This window comes from Ictidomys tridecemlineatus, chromosome 11 (assembly GCF_052094955.1).
Source record: "Ictidomys tridecemlineatus isolate mIctTri1 chromosome 11, mIctTri1.hap1, whole genome shotgun sequence".
In the NCBI taxonomy this organism is placed as follows: domain Eukaryota; kingdom Metazoa; phylum Chordata; class Mammalia; order Rodentia; family Sciuridae; genus Ictidomys; species Ictidomys tridecemlineatus.
In genome coordinates, this window is record NC_135487.1 from 16,447,950 (window position 1) to 16,467,040 (window position 19,091).

General features: G+C 56.6%; 1 long non-coding RNA gene across 2 annotated transcripts; it reads right to left on the reverse strand.

Moving 5' to 3' along the window:
- Positions 1 to 4,606: 4,606 nt before the first annotated feature.
- Positions 4,607 to 17,801, reverse strand: LOC144367940 (uncharacterized). Of its 2 annotated transcripts, XR_013427595.1 has the most exons (4): positions 16,780 to 17,800; positions 15,347 to 15,499; positions 11,951 to 12,069; positions 4,607 to 5,539 (listed from the first exon to the last, which is right to left on the reverse strand). It is a non-coding gene; the product is annotated as an uncharacterized LOC144367940 (long non-coding RNA). The 2 variants fall into 2 exon arrangements; XR_013427594.1 differs by having other exon boundaries at positions 15,347 to 17,801.
- Positions 17,802 to 19,091: the final 1,290 nt, after the last annotated feature.

Consider the following 19,091-nt stretch of genomic DNA (forward strand, 5'->3'; position numbering starts at 1 on the left):
CACACCTAGTTTTTGAAAAACAGTATTGGAAAGTCGGGGGCCTTCCTAAATCCTGAGAGCCGGCCAGATCTGGGGGAGCCATGATCCGGGGACCAGTGAGTGCCAAAGTCAGTCCAGCAGGGGTCACAGGCTGCCCAGCTCTGCTGCATCCAAGGCCCCCTGGCTCAGTTCCAGACCCGGGGATCCGAAAGCTGATGTGTGTCACCCCGGGTCCTGGAACTCAGGGCCTGGTTGACTGTGTCACCAGTGTCCCTGCAGCACTGTTCCTTAGGTTTCCAAGAGGAAACGGTGAGCCTTGGGCCCAGACGCTTTGGAAGGTGGCCCTGTCTGGCTGGAATTTAATGACATTGTTTCATCTGATTTCTTTTGTTACTTTCTATTAATGGCAAGTGACACTGGTTTTCCATTTTGAGAAGGGATAGGAATTTTCTGTTTAGGGAGCTGGGGAATGCAGCTCCGTGTGCCAGGCCAAGTTCAATCCCAAATGGGAGGAGGGGCAGCGGGTGGCGGAGAAAGAAGGAAAATCTCTGTTTTGGAATAAGTTTAAGCCTGTCTTAAAAGGAAGGTGGGATCTCAATACAAAGCCATCTGACTGGTGCAAACCATTTTTAGGAGAGGGCAGAGGTGTGAGAGGCCCTGACAGGAGTGGTGGGTGCCGTGGTGGAGTGGGTGGGTGGGTGCAGGCTGGTACCTGTTCTCCGCCACCTCCAGCTGACTGGGATCTGCTGGGGGGTGCTCAGGGGGTTCTGTGGTTGTGGCCAGATGTTCTGAAGGCTCAGCAGCTTGGGGGTCGATGATGGGTCGCTCCCAGGACTTTGCACCACGCTGGGCACTTGGGAGCTCCGTAGGGGCTGTCACCTAGAGCAGGTACCTCCCCAGAGGCAGGAAGCAGAGGCTGCCACTTGGGGACAATGTCCAGAAAGCCAACGCCACTTCCAACATGTGCTGGCGCTCTGAGCAGCCAGGGCCCACCCAGGTCAGGGGAGGGGGACAGGGCGCTGCCCTGGGGCGTGGTCTGGCGCACCGTGGGGCCCTTTTGAATCCACAGCTGGCGTCAGGGGGAAGTGCTGGTGAGACCAGGGCACAGGAAGTCCCCTGTTCTGCCCTGGGTGCGCGAGGGAGGAAGTCAGCGCAGGAGAAGGCCCAGCGGCCTCGGGAGACCTTGGTGCTGAGACCTTGGTGCTGAGGCTCTATTCCGTAGCCCGTTGGAAGCGATCCATGACATGGGGGAGACTTGGGAGATAAAATTGTACAATTCCGATTCCGTTTCCTGTAAGTGGCTCCTGCTTGGGGAAGAGGCTTCGGCCTCTGATCCTGCACAGGACCATGGCCCCGCCCCATCGCAGCAGAGAAAGCACGCGGGATGTCACCTCCTGAGCCCTGGGGAGATGATTCCTGCACCCTGGGTGCATGGCCAGGCCAGCGAGCCCACGACCGGGACAACCTAGGAAATCCGGAGCTGCTCCGCTGTGTCACCCTGTGGCTTCCCCACTTGGCCACTGCATGGTCCCCACGGCCACCGTCCCTCAGGGTGAACATCCTAGTTTTGGGTTAGAAAAGCCTGATCCAGGTCCAGGAGCTACGGGAGCCCAGAGGAGGCTCCAGAGAGCTGAGGGGGGCTGGCGGCCTGAGCTCGGAGAGTCAGAGCAGAGGACCAGGCGGTGCCGGTGCCCACCACGCTCCCCGGGGCCTCTGTTGGCGCACCCTCCCCCACCCCGCCCCTTTCACTCACCCCTTCCCCTGCGGGGTGCTGGCAGCCCGGCTGTAACTGAGGCAGGTTTGTCCCCAGGGAGCTCCTCCAACGAAAAGAGGCCAGGCACCAGGCTTGGCAGCCCACGCCCTGGAATCCCAGTGGATGGGAGGCTGAGGCAGGAGGATCGTTCAAAGCCAGCCTCAGCAACTCAGCCAGGCCCTGAGAAACTCAGGCAGACCCTGTCTCCAAATAAAAATATTAAAAGGGCCGGGATGTGGCTCCGTGGTTAAGCCCCTGCTAGGTTCAATGCCAGTATGAAAGGGAGGGAGGGAGGGGGGAGGAGACGACCTGGCGGCCACGGACACCAGAGCATGAGCCACAGACAGCAGAGCGTGAGCCCGTGCTGACCAGGCACCTGCTGTGGGAGGATGGGCAGGGTCTCGGGGACACTGGCCACTTGATATAGGCAGGGACTTCAGGTGGGACTTGGAGAAAAGGAACAGGACTTAGGCCCGCAAATCCCCTCCCGGTGCCTGGTGTATACAGTAAGGCTAAATATTTGGCACCATTGGTGGTCAAAACAAGGATTGAGACAGGGTCACGAAGCCCGGTTTACAGTGGAGGACGTGGGCTTACGGGCGTCATGAGCCCAAGGTGACCAGACTGTCAGAATTCCAACCCGGTCTAATTCCACAGCCCACCCTCTGTCTACTCCTGGGTTGGGGGGGGAGGGAAGGAGGGCATCTCACAAGAGGGGACAAATCCCATCAAGAGGATTTAAAAAGAAATCCAAGGTCTGGAGGAGGCAGGAGGCAGGACTGGGGGGCACGGGCGTGGGAGGCAGGGGGTGGGGATGGCAGCCCCCCACTCCCCGCCATGCTGGAATCTAGCCTCCCAAGGCACCCAGTGGCTTGTGACGTGTCCATGCCCCAGGAAGGGTTGGGCCTGGATCCCAGGTCCCCTGCCCTGTAGCGCCAAGCTCAGGCTCGCCAGCTTCTGCCCGGCCAGGCCGCCCTTGCAGGCTGGGTGCTTGCCACCCGCGGCCTGGGACAGCGAGTGCAGAACTATTTATTTTTGTGGCTGCCAGCCTGCCTCCTGAGCCCCCCCTCCCCGGGCACCGAGCTGGGAAGTTCAGTTATATAACCCAGAGGCGACACGGAAATCAACTCCTCTTTCTTCTCAGTCTCAGACACGCTTTGAAACCGTAGTTTACTCTGGACTCTGGCACCGCTGGAGAGATCTTGGGGAAGGGAGGGAAACGAACTATGTTCAACGGTGGCTTTGTGCCAGACACCGTCGGGGGCTTGACATTTAATATTTTATTTATTTTATTTCACCCAGACATGATTATTTTATTTCATCCAGTGAAGGGGGGGGGCCCTGTTATTACCTCCATTTTATGGAACAGGAAATGGAGGCACAGAGAGGTTAAGTAACTTTCCGAAGGCCACCCAGCAGAGCGGTCAGGTTCTGACACTCCTACTTTTCCACACCTGGCCTGGAAGCCATCGCGTAGGGATTCTTGAGAGCAGCGCATGCTGGTTCCTTCCATGGAGGTTGAATTCCCACTCGATCCCTCAGGTCTCATCTACACTTGCCTTCCCTGGGCCCTCAGCTCCACGGTGCTGGGCCTCACTGTCCCTCCCCACCCAATCCTACACTCCCCTTCCTGACTGTGTTCTCCGCCACCCCGGCTTCCTCCCCTCTGTCCTCCCAGCTAGGACAGAGCTCTTCTCTTCCCCCCCTACAGAGTCTCGGTAAATAATAATGACGATTCTCACTCATTGAGCCGAGGCTGTGAGGCAGAGAGGAGAAAGCTTGAACTCGGGAATATTCAGTCTCATTGCCACCCAAGTCTGCCACCTTCACTGGCTGTGTGACCCCAGACAAGTTACTTAGCTTCTCTGAAACTCACTTTCTTCACCCCTAAGATGAAGACCCTGAGACTCGCCTCACAGTTCTTATGGAATGAGATGGGTTACAAACTATTCAAATAAAAATCGTTTGGGAAGTTTTTAGAGAGGTGCCTGGCACGTAGTAAGTGCTCGTTATGTTTATTTTATTTATTTATTTGGTGCCAGGGATTGAACTCAGGGGCACTCGACCACAGAGCCACCTCCCCAGCCCTATTTTGCATTTTATTTAGAGACAGGGTCTGCCTGAGTTGCTGAGGGCCTCACTTTGGTTGAGGCTGGCTTTGAACTCACGATCCTCCTGCCTCAGCCTCCTGAGCCACTGGGATTATCGAGTCCCCAAAATGTGGGCCAGACTCTGAAGTCAGATCCTGAGGCAGGAGGACGGCGAGTTCAGAGCCAGCCTCAGCAACTCAGCGAGGCCCTAAGAAACTCAGACCCTGTCTCTAAATACCAATATGAAAAGGGCCAGGATGTGGCTCCGTGGTTAAGCGCCCCTGGGTTCAATGCCGCTGGGAAAGGAAGGGAGGGAGGAAGGCGGGAGAGGGGTCTGGCTGCCAGGGACAGCAGAGCGTGGGCGGGTGCAGACCAGGCACCTGCTGTGGGAGGATGGGCTGGCCACTTGACATGGGCAGGGACTTCAGGTGGGCCTTGGAGGACAGGCACGTCCTCCCCAGCTGGCATCTTGGACAGAGCTCAGCCCTGGTGCCTCCGCGTCCTCACATAGAAGTCTTAGACGCTGATAGGCATCTGCTGGGGGGGACAGTCCAGTCCTCGGAGGGGCTGGGCCCTGGGAACTGGGCGGGTGCGGCTTCTACTTTCTCCCTGGGACTCGGACCCAGGTCGCCGTGACCCCGCAGCCCAGGAGCGCAGTGACCGCGGTGCCCTCAGACTCCAGCTCCCCAGGCAGCTGCCCCCAGGTCCACGGCCCCCGAGCTGACTCGTGCTCAGTGTCACACGGGCGTCACCACGGCAGCCACCGTGGAGGGGAAAGCACCCACGTGGCCCAGGCTCCACCCTTGTCCCGGCTGCAGGTCCGTTTTGAGCACCCTCCGCTCACTCACTCGAGCAGGGACACAGAGCAGCCCCACCCATGATGTGCCACGTGGTGCCCCAGGCACTGGGGCTGGAGGGCTTAACAGCACCCTCGATGCTCCTGCTTCAGAGTCCTGGGTGGGGCTCTGTCACTGGCGGAAGATGCTAACTACCACCAGTAGCGAGCAGGGGACACAGCCCTGTGACAGGGCACGGTGTGGAGATTTGATGTGACTAAAGCCTCAGAGAAATCAGTGGGGGAGGAAAGAGTGGCCTGGCCCATGCAAAGGCCCTGGGGCTGGGGCAGGGGTGACTGATAGAGCTGAGCTCCTGCTGGGAGCTACCAGGTGCAGATCTTGAGAGGCCTGGACCTGGACAGGTGGGGAAGACGGGGAGACAAGGGCAACTGTAGGAAACTAAGAGGCACCTGAAAGAGCTTGGGGATGGGGTGATGCACCAGTGACAGTGCTGACCTTAGGTTTCTGGCTTCAGAAGCTGCAGGTGGATGTCAGGGTCATTTCTGCCATGGGAAGACAGATTCTGAGACGTGCTGGGCAGGGCAGGACCCAGACACAGCCTGGGCGCTCAGGCCACTGCTGGAGCGGCTGGGGACAGGTCTGTGATGATCACCGATTTGACCATGATGATGATCGTCCATGGGGCGCTGAGAAAAGGCCGGGATTAGAACCCTGTAATCCAGCTCCAGGGCTGTGGTTCACATCTGCCCTCGGCTGCCAGCGTCCACCATCTGCACGTCCAGGTGCCTTCAAGGCGCCAAGAACCGTGGCAGGCACTGGACCTCGGCTTGGGAGGGGGAAGACCCGTGCCCTTGCAGGGAGCCTGGCTTCTCTAGAGGACAGACGGGTCACCACCTAGATGGTTTCAGACGGTGGCTCTTCTGCGGAGAAAGTTAAAGAGGGTAAGTGAGGCAGAGTTCCTGGGAGGAGGGGAAGGAAGATGGGAGGTGACAGTGACCCTGATGCCACCGTCAAGCTGCAGACATCATGACATTAGTAGGGAAGAGTCCTCAGAGAGAGTAGAGGTGACGGTGGAGTCCTCAAGGGGTGGCTTTTTAAAAAAATCAGTGAAGGCCTAGAGGACGTAAGTGTTTGAAGTGGGTGGAGGTAGCCAGGCAGACAGGGCTAGGAAGCCACCCCAGAAGTAAGTGTGGAAGTAAGCAGGGCAGCGTTTCGGGATGTGGGTGTGCGCGACACAAGCGGCGAGGTGTCTTTGAGGCAGAGTTCAGAAGCTCCATGTGGCTCAGAGGCCACACGGGATCCTTTCCTCCTGTCTCCCGTGTTTGACGCTCTCCAGCTCCCAGTGTGTCCTGGTGACTATTTCCTGAGCGCCCTGAACAGATGAATGTGTGGGTGTTGGTGGAGAGGCGGCCGAGGAAGGGCAGAGTGTCCGTCAGCGCCCTTCTGCATAATATGGGCCACTTAAAAGCTCTCGGGACCACGTTCCCAAAGCAGCAAGGAACAGGCTAAGTTCGGTGTTTCCATCAGCCCCGTCCCTCTTCTCACCTAAGGGCTCTCGGGGTGGCTCGGCTGGTGGGTTTGCAGTGGGGCCTTCTCCGTCCTCCCCTGGGCGGATGGGTCATACGGAGGGTGCAGCACCCACCCAGCCAATGAGTGATGGGGACAGAGATGGGCTGGAACTAGCACTCCCCCTCCCCCCTCTGAGCCTGAGGCCTGGCCTCCGCCACCCCTTCCCCTGTGGGCCCTGAAGGGGGCCGGTTTGGGCTGGGCCTGCGCCCGCTCTGGTTTCTGGGTAAACAGAACCGGCTCTGAGCAGCTTGGCAAGGGGGCGGGTGCCTCTCGCCTGTTCAGCGACAGCCCCACCTGGCCCGTCCCCCAGACAGGGAGGCCCACACACCAGCACTGGCCCTGCCGCTGCTCAGACCCTCACCTGGGAGGACAAAGGTGGCCCCAGGAGCACGGCGCCTGGCGCCTCCAGAACCTCCTTCCTGGACCCGCCCCTCACTTTTTCGGTGTCCACTCGCCCTGAAAGTCCCCCCCACCCTCCCCCAACACTTTAAGGAGGGCGAAGGGAGGGCTGCAGGGAACAGGAGACTCGTCCCATCCTACCCTGGTGGCTCTGCGACTCTGGACGGGTTACCCAGCCTCTCTGGGCCTTCTCCTTGGGTGTGAAGCAGAATGGAGGGCCATGAGGATTCACTGGGACCGCGAGCGTGAGGGCCCAGGCAGCTCTGCTGGCACAGAGGCCGGGGCAAAGGGGCAAGCACAGCAGGGCGCCAGAGGCCCACCACCCCCCACCCTGTTCCTGAAGAGACGGCCCAGCCGCACACCCGCCCCTCGCCGTGGGGCTCACCTGGACTCTCCCAGACCCGAGGTTCTCTGGGGACAAGGCTCAACCACATTGAAACCAGGAGGGGTGGCACTAACAGGGCTCCTGAGCCCAGCTCTGTGCAGTGGCGGGCACCGGCGACCCGGGACCCTGAGCCCCAAGCCCAGAGACGAGGTTCCTGGCGTCCAGTGGAACTTGGCGACGCTGCCCAGGGCCGTGAGGACCAGAGAACTCCGAAGCAAGGCCAGAGCCCCTGGGCGCAGTGGACGAGGCTGTTTACTCTGGAGGACCCCAAGGAGGGTTTGGCGGCTCTTAAAATCGGGGGGAGGGGTCTTTTGAAGGTGGAAGAAAATGTTTCAGTTCTTTTCCCCTCATATTGGAAAAACAGAGACCACAAAAACGTACGGTAATGGAGGGTCCACGAGGATCAGGGTGTGGCCATGACCCAGTCCTCTGCCTTCGCCAGGCACCGGGCAGGTTGCCTCCAGCCGTTCTTCCTCAGTCCAGAGGAGCATGAATACTCTGTCCCCAAGAGTGAGTTCAGGGGTGTCAAGGTGGCCTTGGACCCGAGTCCTGGGTCCACCCTTGCTCTCCCCAACACCCCACGGCCATCACGAGCCCCGATTTTATCTAGTGGAGTCCTCAGAACATCAGGGCGGGACAGTCACCCATGTTACAGCGGAGGAAACTGAGGCCCCGCGAGGAGGAAGCCCCGGCCCACAGCCTCTTCACTAGTCAGCGAGGGCTCAGGGCCCGTCCCTGTCCCTCTCTCTACAGCCCCTGCCCTGTCCCTCCAGCGTCTGCCCCTCCCCCTGGCTGGGGTCCCCCTGGCCCCACTCGGGGCTCCCTGCCGTCCTGCACCCCCTGGTCTTTTCTGGCCTCCCAGGTCCCAGGCCACCGCAGGCTGCTCAGGGCCGTGCAGCGTCCCCACGACCAGGCTGGGGCGGCACTGCCGTCTGAGAGGGTGTGGGGAAGGGGAGGCCGAGGGCAGGGTTCCATGAAGCTGTGGGTCCCCAGACAAACGCCCCTCTGTACCTCGGGGCTATTGTGCCTGGCCGGCTGCCAGCTCCTGAAGGGCTGGGATTGTTCCTCACCCCGGCTCCTGCCCCAGCAGCCCCGCGCCCGCCCTGGGCAGGACGAAGGAGGGGAGTGCCTGCCGGGATGGAGGGATGGAGGGCCTGGGGGGCAAGCACGTGGCAGGGAGGGACGGGCTTTCCTGAGCCACACAGGAGGCTCCAGGTCACAGATGGAAGGAGTCTAAGAGGGAGGTCACTGGGTCCCAGCCGTCAGTTTAGCAGAACAAGCTGCAGACCAGAGAGAACCAGTGAGTTGCACAAGGTCACACAGCAATCAAGGAACAGGCGTGAGACTCGAGTCCAGGGCTCCTCACTTCTAGGCCAGGGTTCTCGCCCCCCATCAGGTCTCTCCATCGGGCTTCCAGGCTGCCCTGTTCATCCGGAAGGTGATGAGGTCCGGAGACCCGGACACTCGGCTCCAAGAAGGACTGTCACCCTTGTGGACTATGGGTTTCCTAGAATTCCTGATGACGTTGCAGATACTCCAGGGGGCATTTTTATCCTTAACCCAGGAACAGCAAACACTTGGAGGCTGGCTCTGCCCTTGGAGAAGGCAGTGGGAAGGCAGAAAAATCAAAAGCGAGACCACTGCAAAGTCTGTTATGGGAAAAACTTAGGGTTTTGACTTGCAAGAGGTCACTGGCCTTGGGTTGTTTTTTTGTTTGTTTGTTTGCTTTGTTCTGGGGATTAATCTCGGGGGTGCTTTACCACTGAGTTACATCCCCAGCCTGTTTTTATTTTATTTTTTTATTTTGTTGAATTGTGTTTTTGAGACAGGGTCTCACTGAGTTGCTTAGGGCCTCAGCCAGGCGGCTGAGGCTGGCTTTGAACTTGGGATCCTCCTGCCTCAGCCTCCTGAGTCACTGGGATTTCAGATGTGGTCCACCCCGTCCAACTTGGCCTTGGCTCTTTAAAAATAGATTAAAAACTCCCCAAGGAGCTGGCTGGCCGTCATCTGGGAAAATTCAATTACATCTCCGTATTCTTGCTTTTAATAGGTGACAGAGTGCCGCAGTCTGGCTAGGCACAATTCAGGAGCCACTTGTCAAAAGAAACTAACTTTATTTTTAGAACTACAAACGCCAAACAAAACAGCTCCTCAGGGAAAAAACCCTCAGAGCCCAACTGCCACCACCGGCTTCCACACGCCTCTCACCCCCACACCAGCCTCCCAACCTCCCACAATCCTCCTGCTCTTGAGGCCGATTGGCTGGGTTGCGTGGGCTGAGCCAAAGAAGTCCCCCAATGAGCAGCTCCGTGGAGGAGCCAATCAGCTAGATGTTGCTGGGGCCGCTGTGAGCCAATCATCAGCTGGCAGTCTGAAGGGCAGGGAAACAGCCCAATGAACATCACCGCAGAGGAGCCAATCAGCTAGATGTTGCTGGGGCCACTGTGAGCCAATCGTCAGCTGGCAGTCTTAAGGGCAGGGAAACAGCCCAATGAACATCACCGCAGAGGAGCCAATCAGCTAGATGTTGCTGGGGCCACTGTGAGCCAATCATCAGCCGGCAGCTGGAAGTTTGCTGGCAGCTTGAAGTATGCTGGGGCCCCTTTGGCTGTGGCTCTCAACAACAGAGTAACTCAGAAACCTCAGTGCCAAGGCTTGAACCCTGGGCCTTGCACACGCCAGGCGAGCACTCGACCTCGGAGCTACACCTCCCGCCCTTTGGTTTCATATTGAGGCAGGGTCCTGCTAAGTTGCTGAGGTTGGCCTCAAACTGGTGACGCCCCTGCCTCAGCCTCCCACTGATCTTGTTTTAAGTTAATCAAGAAGGAACTCTCAAAAATGTCGCAGATGGACCTCCTCTCCCTGCGTGGCCCTGGTGCCTCACCGGTCCTTGGTGGCCCCATTAGTAAGGCAGAGGGCAGTGGACTCTGGTTTTCAGGCTGGGTGCCACACACCGTGATGGCCAGGGCTGCGTCCTGGGACACCCCGGAGGTGGGAGTGGTGAAGGGAACCAGGGGTGAGCTCTAGTAGGAGGGAGGAATTTTGTCCCCAAGTCCTTGGGGAGCTTGGTTTTCTATCTGGGTGCCCCCCCCCACATGACAAGAGGACGGCAGGTCACTTCTCCGTCTGCACAGACCCACGCAAATCCCCCGCTCTCCTCTTTCCTGCCTGGCGGAGTCCCCGCATCCTGCCTTCCCCTCAGAGTGACTGCCCCCAGGGGGGCAGCCGGGGGCACCCCGTCCCTCCTTCCTGTTGGGCTCCCGTCCCCCATCTCTGCTCCCCCCGTAGGGGGCACACCCTGGGGAGCTTCCTGGGAAAGGTTGCGCAGGGCGTTGCGGGCAGCGAGGCCCCAAATGCGGTCCCTGTGCTGGGGGCTTCATCCGGGTGGGGGACACCTCTAGGGGGAAGGTCCTGTCAGGGTCCAGGGAGGGAGGGGATCCCCAGCTCAGGGCAGAGGAACGGGACAGGCGCTGGGCCCAGAAGCCCGCCTGCCCAGGGGCCTCCCGCCTGCCCACGCCCTGCCCCAGCCCCAGGATCTTGGTTGGCTCCTGCTCTCAGGTCCTCTCCTGACGCAGCCAGCGCCCGCCGCCCCTGCTGACATCTGATCCCACTCAGGGCCCAGAGCTTGTCGAGGTGGCAAGGCCCGGGGCTGCTTCCCCAGCACCAGGGAAAGAATGAAGGTGGGGGGCACGAATCTTAGGTTCAGACAAGAGCCCAAGTCCACCACAGTAGGCCAAGGAGGTCCACGCCCGTCCCTACAGCCTGGGAGTACGTTAGTTCTTAAGGCAGGAGCGACTTTGCAGATGTGATTCTTTTAAGCCTTTGAGATGGGGACATGACCCTGGATTGATGTAATCACAAAGGTCCTGGTGAGAGGGTGGCCTGAGCGTCCGGGAGATGAGATGTGATGGTGGAAGCCAATCAGAGAGGGGAAGGGGCTGCCCTGCTGGTCGGAGGACCAAGGAAGGAGCGGAGCAGGGCAGGCAGGAAACAGGTTGTCCCCCAGAGCCTCCTGAAGAGGGGACCCTAACCCTAACCCGCCCTGCGGACACTGACTTTAGCCCACTGAGACTGCCTTTAGACAAACCATCTTAATACCATAAAAAAAAAAAAGTGTGTTGTTTTAAGCCACTAAATTTGGAGACCTTTGTTAGAGCAGAAATAGGAAATTAATTTATCCTAGCTCTGGCATATATTAGCACAGACACCTCAGGCAAGTTACTGAACCTCTCTGTGCGTTCCTTCATCTGTAAAATAGGGAAATACCTGTGGAAACAATATATAAAGTATTTGTAAAGTACTTAGCATGGTAGCTGGTACACAGTAAGCACTCATTGATGGTACTTAGCATGATAGCTGGTATACAGTAAGCACTCGTTGATGGTACTTAGCATGGTAGCTGGTACACAGTAAGCACTCTTTGATGGTACTAGCATGGTAGCTGGTACACAGTAAGCACTCTTTGATGGTACTTAGCATGGTAGCTGGTACACAGTAAGCACTCTTTGATGGTACTTAGCATGGTAGCTGGTACACAGTAAGCACTTGTTAAATAGCACCCATTGTGTTGTGGTGATCGGCATCATCATTGTTACTGGTTGTTCATCCACAGATGTAAGAACAGACTGAGTGTGTTCCTTCTTGTCTAGAAACTTCTTGGAGGAAGAGACTGGGGAACTGTTTAGTTCTGGTGGCTCTATTCCAGTGGTTCTCAACCAGGGGTTCGTCACAACCGGGAATGCTTTTGGCCTCCTGAGGCCCGGGATGCTACTAAGCATCCTACAATGCACAGCACAGCCCTGTGCGGCCAAGAATGACCTAGACCCAACCCCAGCAGTGCCCGGCCTAGGAAGCCCTGCTCTCCTGGGGGCCTGCTGTACGTCTTGGGCTCAGAACATCAACAGGTAGAAAGAACAATGAGCAGAGTCCTTCCCAGCAGGGCCACCCACCCCCAGAGTGCCCCAGCAGTCCTGCTTACCTCCTGGAGGCCTTGCAGCCACACACAGTGTGGAAGTGGAAGGGCCGAGTTGGAGTCTCAGCTCCTCCATTCACTTGCTACTTTGGGCAAATCGCTGAACCTCTCTGAGCCTCTGATTCCTACCAGAAAAACAGAGATAAGAAGCCTCCCAGAGAAGCTAAATAAAAGTGAAACCCGAGGTCCTGGCACCTTGAGTCTGCCTGCATGTTAGCTCCCTCCCTTTCTAACTAGAACTTGGGGGTGAAATGATTCTCCTCTCACAGAGCCGCTGAGAGGCGTCAACTCTAACCCTGTGCCTTCCCCCCTCCTCCCCACCCCCGGGACAGTGGGACACCTGGCGAGGTATGGGAGCTCCGATGTAGTCTGAGGACTCTTTTGAGCACTGGGCCCTTGGCTTAGGCCCAAAGGCTGAGGGGCAGATGGAAGCCCCAGGTCACATTCCAGTTCTTGTCGGTCCCCACCAGGACCCCCATGGCCCCTTTCTCCCACGGACTCCCAGCACAGCCTGTGCTGCCCTTTGGACACTAGGCAAAGTCCGCCTTGTGACCGCTTTCATCTGGGACCTCTATTTATGGCCTTGAGCGTGAGCTCAGCGTATCTGCAGGTCTTGGGGGTAGAGACTCCTCGAGCCCCCTTTCCTCACGACCTGAGCCACAAACTCAGAGAAGCGAAGGAGATTCAAGCATCATCTAAAACCCAGCAAGTCAATAAGTCCTCGGAGATGAGGCGGGCCTGGAAGAGAGACTTCCAGAACCCCTTCTCCTTCCCACGGTTCTTCACTGGAATATTAATCGTCCCCTCTCTGTGATCAGAGCTGGGCCGGCACGGGGAGGGAGATGCCCGGTAAAGACTGACGGAGGGAAAGATGCTGGGAGGACGCTGCTCCCTTGCTCCTCCTCTCTGACTGAGCCCCCCAATCCTCGTGGAGCCGAGCATGTGGCGGACACCGGCTGAATGAATGACAAGGCAGGACAGGTGGAGGGATGGACAGTGGTGGGTGGGGCATCAGGATGGGAGGTGGAAAGCACGGTGGGTACACGGAGCGTAACGTGTGCTTCCTAACTTCTGAGACCCAGCCATGGGAACATTATTCTGCGTACAGTGGTGTCTGGCTTGACTCAAGTTCAAGGGCAGTCAGCAGAATTCAAACCTCAACTTTGGGACTTCTGACACTCATTGGAACAGAGCCCCAAACCAGCAGGACAGATGGGGGTGTGGATGAGGTGGTGTGAGACCCCACAGCCACGGAGAGTGCAGGGAACGGCGTGTCAAATTTGGGCAGCGTGGTACTGTGCCCCCAGCAGACCTGGGGATTCCTTCCTAAGGACTCCGTAGCACTCTGGTGCCTACCCAAAACCCCCCAGGAAGTGCTCAGGTTGCTCTAGTGTCCACTGCCTTCGGGGAAGGTTTCCTGCCCTCCAGGTTGATGCGCTCCCGCTGGCTCCCCTCTCTTAGCCACATAACCTCTCGGGAAACAGTGGTTCTGGAGTTAAGCTAAGAATGGCGGCTCCGAGCCAGAGAACCTCAGTTGGGAAAGGTCCTTCAAGGTTCTCTCGACACTGGGCCATTCTGCAGACAGCAAACCCAAGGTCCAGGAGGAGGAGGCCTTTCCAGGGTCACATGGCAGGTGGGTGGCAGAGGGGATCCTGGCCACCTGATTCTCATCCCAAGTCATAAATCTGCTGCTTGCTCCTCCCTCGCCATCCAGCAGCTAGCTCCTGGGCCCGGCTACTCCCTGTGGGATTTCCTGCCTCCCTGGGGGAGTGTCGCTATAGGCTCTGCCTCTGTCTTCAGTGGAAGAGAGGAAGCTTCTGGAAGCCCTGGTGAACTGCCTCAGAGCCCCTCCCCGGGGACACCACGCCAAACCAGGTCTATACCTGTTGATGTGCATAACCAGATGGAGAACGGGGAGCTCCCAGGAGGAGCAGGGAGCACTCAGACGGGGGTCCGAGGAGAAGGGAAGAGGCACGGGCAACAGACCCTGACCCCCCAGTCAGCCCCGACCCCCCAGGCACTGTGCTGGCCAGGGGTGGCAGCTCATGGGTTCTCAGCACCCCAGGAGGAGGCAGGGCACGTTAGCCCAGTTTCCAGATGAAAACCGGAGTCCTGCAGAAGAGGCTCATGGAGCTGGTCACTGGTCAGGCCAAGATTAGAATCCAGGTCTTCCTGACCTGGGTCACAAGCTGCTCCGAAATGTGTTCTGCGACCACACTGCCACATGGCAACTGCCACCACACTGTTCTCCAGAGCCTCCCAGGAGGAGCTGGAATTTCTCTCTCGAGGGACCAAATCAGCAAGGCCCATGGAAAGTCGTGCGCTTAAACTTCCCAAAGCCATTTCCACGAGTGTAGAATGGAGTCCCGGTCACCGGACAACAGCTCCTCCTAACACTGTCACCACCATGATGCTGCTCTGTTGCCTTGAATCTCCAGAGCACTCTGCCGTCTAAGAAGCTCCCTTTACTTGCAGACCTTAGGGCTCTGTTTGCCCATAAGCAAGTATAAGTCTGAAAAGGGGTTTCAGGGTGGTCAAGGGGGCGCAGATGAGCGGTGCTCTGGGGTGGCTGATGGGCTATTCGTATTAACCCAGTGTGACAGCAACAGATGATGTCCCTGTGGGGATGTGACTATTGTAATTCCTATTTTACAGATCAGAAAATCAAGAGATGAGAAAAGCTGACCTAGGACACGCAGCTAGTAAGCAGTAGAATTCACACTCAGGACTGAGAGGTCTCAAGAGAAATGTCATTAGTTCATTATACTTAAGGGAGATGTTGACATAGAATGACGGACCCCTGAGGGACACTGTCATCCCATGAATTGTTTGAGGAGCTGTGACTATTTATGCCAGAGAAGAAAATCATCAAAAAACAATTGCTGTTTTCTAGGAGACAGAAAACCTTAGCAAACTTGGGTTCAACAGGACATTTACCACCCTACAATCAACTGCTACCGCCACCTACTGGTGGGAGGTAGAATTGCCGGGCTGATATCCGCCGACCTGATTTACATCCATGCAAGTTCAACCTCCCCCACAGAGAAGTGCTCTAAAGACTGACAGGTTGTCGTGTAGAAGAGATGGAAAAAAAGAATTGGGATCAATGGGTGAAAATCATAAGGCATCAAAGTGTTTAGTGTTTACACTGGTTACCAGTGTCCTAATCACTGACTTATGTGAAAGCTGGCACAGAAATGTTATCAGTTCTGCTGGATTTGATACCTGCTTTTTGCTTTGTAAAAGTGATAAACTTCAGAAAAATAAAATGTCACTGTTGAATTTTTAAAAATCACGAGGTGCCAACATGAAGGTCAGTTTTCTGATGAAGCATCCAACAGCTCAAGGGGCCACTGGGGGAGCAGTGAGGATCCTGTGTAGGGGGAAGATCAAGGCAGGTACCTCGCATCTCTCAGGTGACTGGCAGAAGTCCACCCCAATGTTCTGGCAGGTCGAGGGCCTTCATGGGTCACCTGCTCTTGCATCGCAGTTGGTACTTTGTGGGGGGTGTCTGCTGGGGTTGGCAATGTCCTTGTTGTGATATCCAGGCAGGAACTTGTAGGGCGAGACAAAGTGAGAGGGGTGCCCTAGCAAGGTACTTTGGAGAGGGGGGTCTGGCAGCATTTATTTCCCAGATGGCTCTTGTACTCGAGGAATGAGTCAACAAGTAAACAGTCATGACCCTCCACCGCTTCCCAAACTGACCTCCCACACAAGGCCATTTGTCAACAACCCCGGGGACAAGAGTTCCTTGCAGATTCTGTAAATGTGCTTAAGGCTCAGCTGAAGGCAGAGTCCAGAGTGTGGCCAAGTGCCGGGTCCAGTCAGGTCATAGTCAAGGTCAGGGGCCCAGGACAAGGGCCATGACTCTCGGCTGAACTCTACCCTGAGTGGGTTTTCTTGCCAAGGCCCCACATTGATTCGGGGCATCTCTACCTCGTGCACTCCCCGGAGGCAGCCCAGTGAGGGTCGATGGAGAAGACGCTGCGAAATCAGACCCCACCTGAGTCCCACCAGGGCTTTCATATTAGCCTTGTGGACGTAGGTGGGTATCTTCTCTGCACTGAGCCTCAGTGCCCCCGTCTGTAGCAGGAACACCATGATTATACCCTCCTTATTGGATAGGTTTGAGCATTAAATGAGAGTTTGCATGAAAAGTGTAGCACCTGTCGCATAATAAATACATGATTATCATTAACTTAGCCTCTGTCAGTGAAAACGGCCTCCCCCTCCCTGTTTTCCGTGACCATGGACCCTGATCTCAGCCACACTTGATCCTAAAATCCCCCTGCTGGACTTCACTCGGTTGGCAACAGTCGCTGAGGCCGCACACATGAAAACACCCACGTCCTTGGCCATGGACGTTCCACCACCCCCCTCCCACCTTCTCTGATGTGGCAGGAACAGAGATGTAATTGAGAGCCTTCGGTCCCGAGATGAGGCAAGATCTGCTCGGGGATTTCTCACTGTTCTCCCAGAAAGAGGAGGAACTGGGCCCATTCGAGAGAGAGTCTGCACCTGGAAGTCGGTGCCCAGGAGGTCACCCCTGAAGGACCTACAGAGGAGTCTGTGTCCTGTGGCCTAGGAGGCTGCATTGCGGGTCAGTGTGTGTGTGTGTGTGTGTGTGTGTGTGTGTGTGTGTGTGTGTGCTCAGTGACTCCGCTGTGTGCATATCAGGGGCAGGGTGGTGGGGGGACCCAGGCTTTGCACGGCCAGGTTCATACCCCAGCTCTGCAGCTTCCAAACTATAGAAGCATGGAGAGTTAGCTTTATAGCCCCAGGTCTTGGGGTCCTCAGCTGAAACAAGGGGAAAGGCCAGGGGTGGTGGTACACACCTGTAATTCCAGCAACTCCAGATGCTGAGGCGGGAGGATCACAAGTCCATGGCCAGACTGGACAGCTTAGAGAGAGACCCTATCTCAAAAAATAAGTAAAAGGGCCGGGGGTGTAGCTTGGTGGTAGATGCCCGGGGCTCCATCCCCAGCTCTCACAATTACTGCATGGATCACAAACACCTGGCACAAGGTCTTGGCTGTGGCAGGTTCTCAGGTGGTGGCTTCTGTCCTTCGTGGCATGTTGGTTTTCCCGTGGATTTGTTTTCCGCAGGCACAGTTTGGGTTATCCAGTGATTGTGCCACGTCTCTCTCCCAGAGTGACCCTTGATCAGGGGCCACCTGTTTGCATTTCTGTTTTTGGAAGGAATTGTAAGAAAGCATCACTGGCGAGTCTTCTCGGCTCGATGCTGTGGAGGGTAGAAGCGGAAGGTTTAGCACATGCGCGCTAACACCCTTTGCCTGCTGGGGTGGACGGCTGAAGGTGAGAGGGGGGTCTCTCCCTGAGATGGGCTCCAGATCCCCATCTTAATTAGCTCAGCAAATATTTACTAATGTCCACTGCGATGCTCAGAGCTGCAAGACGAGGGACAGCGACTCAGGCTTGGAGGTGGTTCTGGCAGAGCAACGTGGCTGTGGGAGGAGAGGACAGGGCTGCTCAGCTCTGGGGGTGGGCGTCCTCCCAGGGTGGCTGGCCTGTTTAAGGCACTGGGAGACCAGAAGGCCAGGTGGGAAGACAGGTTGGTGGGTGTGGGGCCCAGGCAGAGCCCCTCGGGGTTTCCTGGTGGGCATCTGAGGATTAGGTCCTCGAGGAGAGGGACAGACAGACAGACCTGGGCTTGCAGGTGAAGGCAGAACCCTTCCTGTGGATCTGGGGGGCCTGGCAACAGGGCCATTGTGAAGCTGCCAGGCCCCCAGGGCAGGCCACAGTCACCAGAGTCCCCAGGCTGGGAGCAAGTGGCCTGACCCAGTGGATGCGGGCAGTAGAAGGTGACCCCTGTTTCCATCAGAGCTGGGAGGGTGGGGCGTGGCGCCCAGTGGCCGGGATTCTCAGGGAGGTCCACTGTGGGGCATGGGGGGGGGAGCTGGAGGTGCCCAGCCCCGGACAGTAGCACAGCCATGCCAGGGAGATTGTCACAGTGACTGATGGCATGTCCACTGTCACAGCCTTTCAGCAGAGCCTGGTGTCCGTAGGCAATGAAAATAGGGAAGTAGGATGGGAAGCCAGGAAGTGCTTTCTGTGCCAGGTGTAGGTGCATGCGCAGCGGGGAAGGCCTTTCCTTTTTTTTTTTTTTTAATATTTATTTTTTAGTTGCAGTTGGACACAACGCCTTTATTTTATTTATTTATTTTTATGTGGTGCTGAGGATCGAACCCAGGGCCTCACACGTGCTAGGCGAGCTCTCTATTGCTGAGCCACAACCCCAGCTCCCCCCCAAGGTCTTTTCTTGAGGCCCAGAGTGACCCCAGCAAACCCAACAGATGCTCTCTTCCCCACCCAGCCCAGGAAGTGAACTTCCCAAGGCCAGGAGTGGATTTCACTAGTGTCTCCCCAGCTCCTGGCACAGCGGCAGGTGGAGGTGCTCGGAGGGTGGCTTCTGTGCTTGATCTTCATCTAATAAGTGTGCAGAGCCCCGCTGTGCAGAATGGTGAAGGATAGATGCGTAGGTGGAAAACATTGTACATTTTTGATGGGAATATCCCTAGTGGTCAAGGTCACAGTGTCTTGGGGAAAGGAGAAAATGAGATTGAGATCGAAAAGGTACTTCCACTTCATCTCAATGTTGTTGAAATCTGAAAAGAACTGAAGAAAATGGGACTACAAATATTGGTTAAATCTGAACAGTAAGTACGTGGGATCCTATTATATTAATCTTTGTAATTTAGAAAATACTTCTGCTCAGCGTGGAGGCACATATCTGTACTCCCAGGCAGGAGGAGCTCCAGGTGGACACCAGCCTATCTCAAAATAAATTTTTTTAAAAAGAGATGGGGGAGCTGGGGTTGTGGCTCAGCGGTAGAGCATTTGCCTGGCACCTGTGAGCACTGGGTTCGAGCCTCAGCACCACATAAAAATAAACACATAAAATAAAGGTATTGTGTCCATCTACAACTAAAAATATTTTAAAATAAAACAAAAAACTGATTTGTAGCCGGGTGCAGCTGCACACGTCTGTAATCCCAGTGGCTCAGGAGGCTGAGACAGGAGGATTGCAAGTTCAAAGCCAGCCTCAGCAAAAGCAAGGTGCTAAGCAACTCAGTGAGACCCTGTCTCTAAATAGAATACAAAATAAGACTGGGGATGTGGCTCAGTG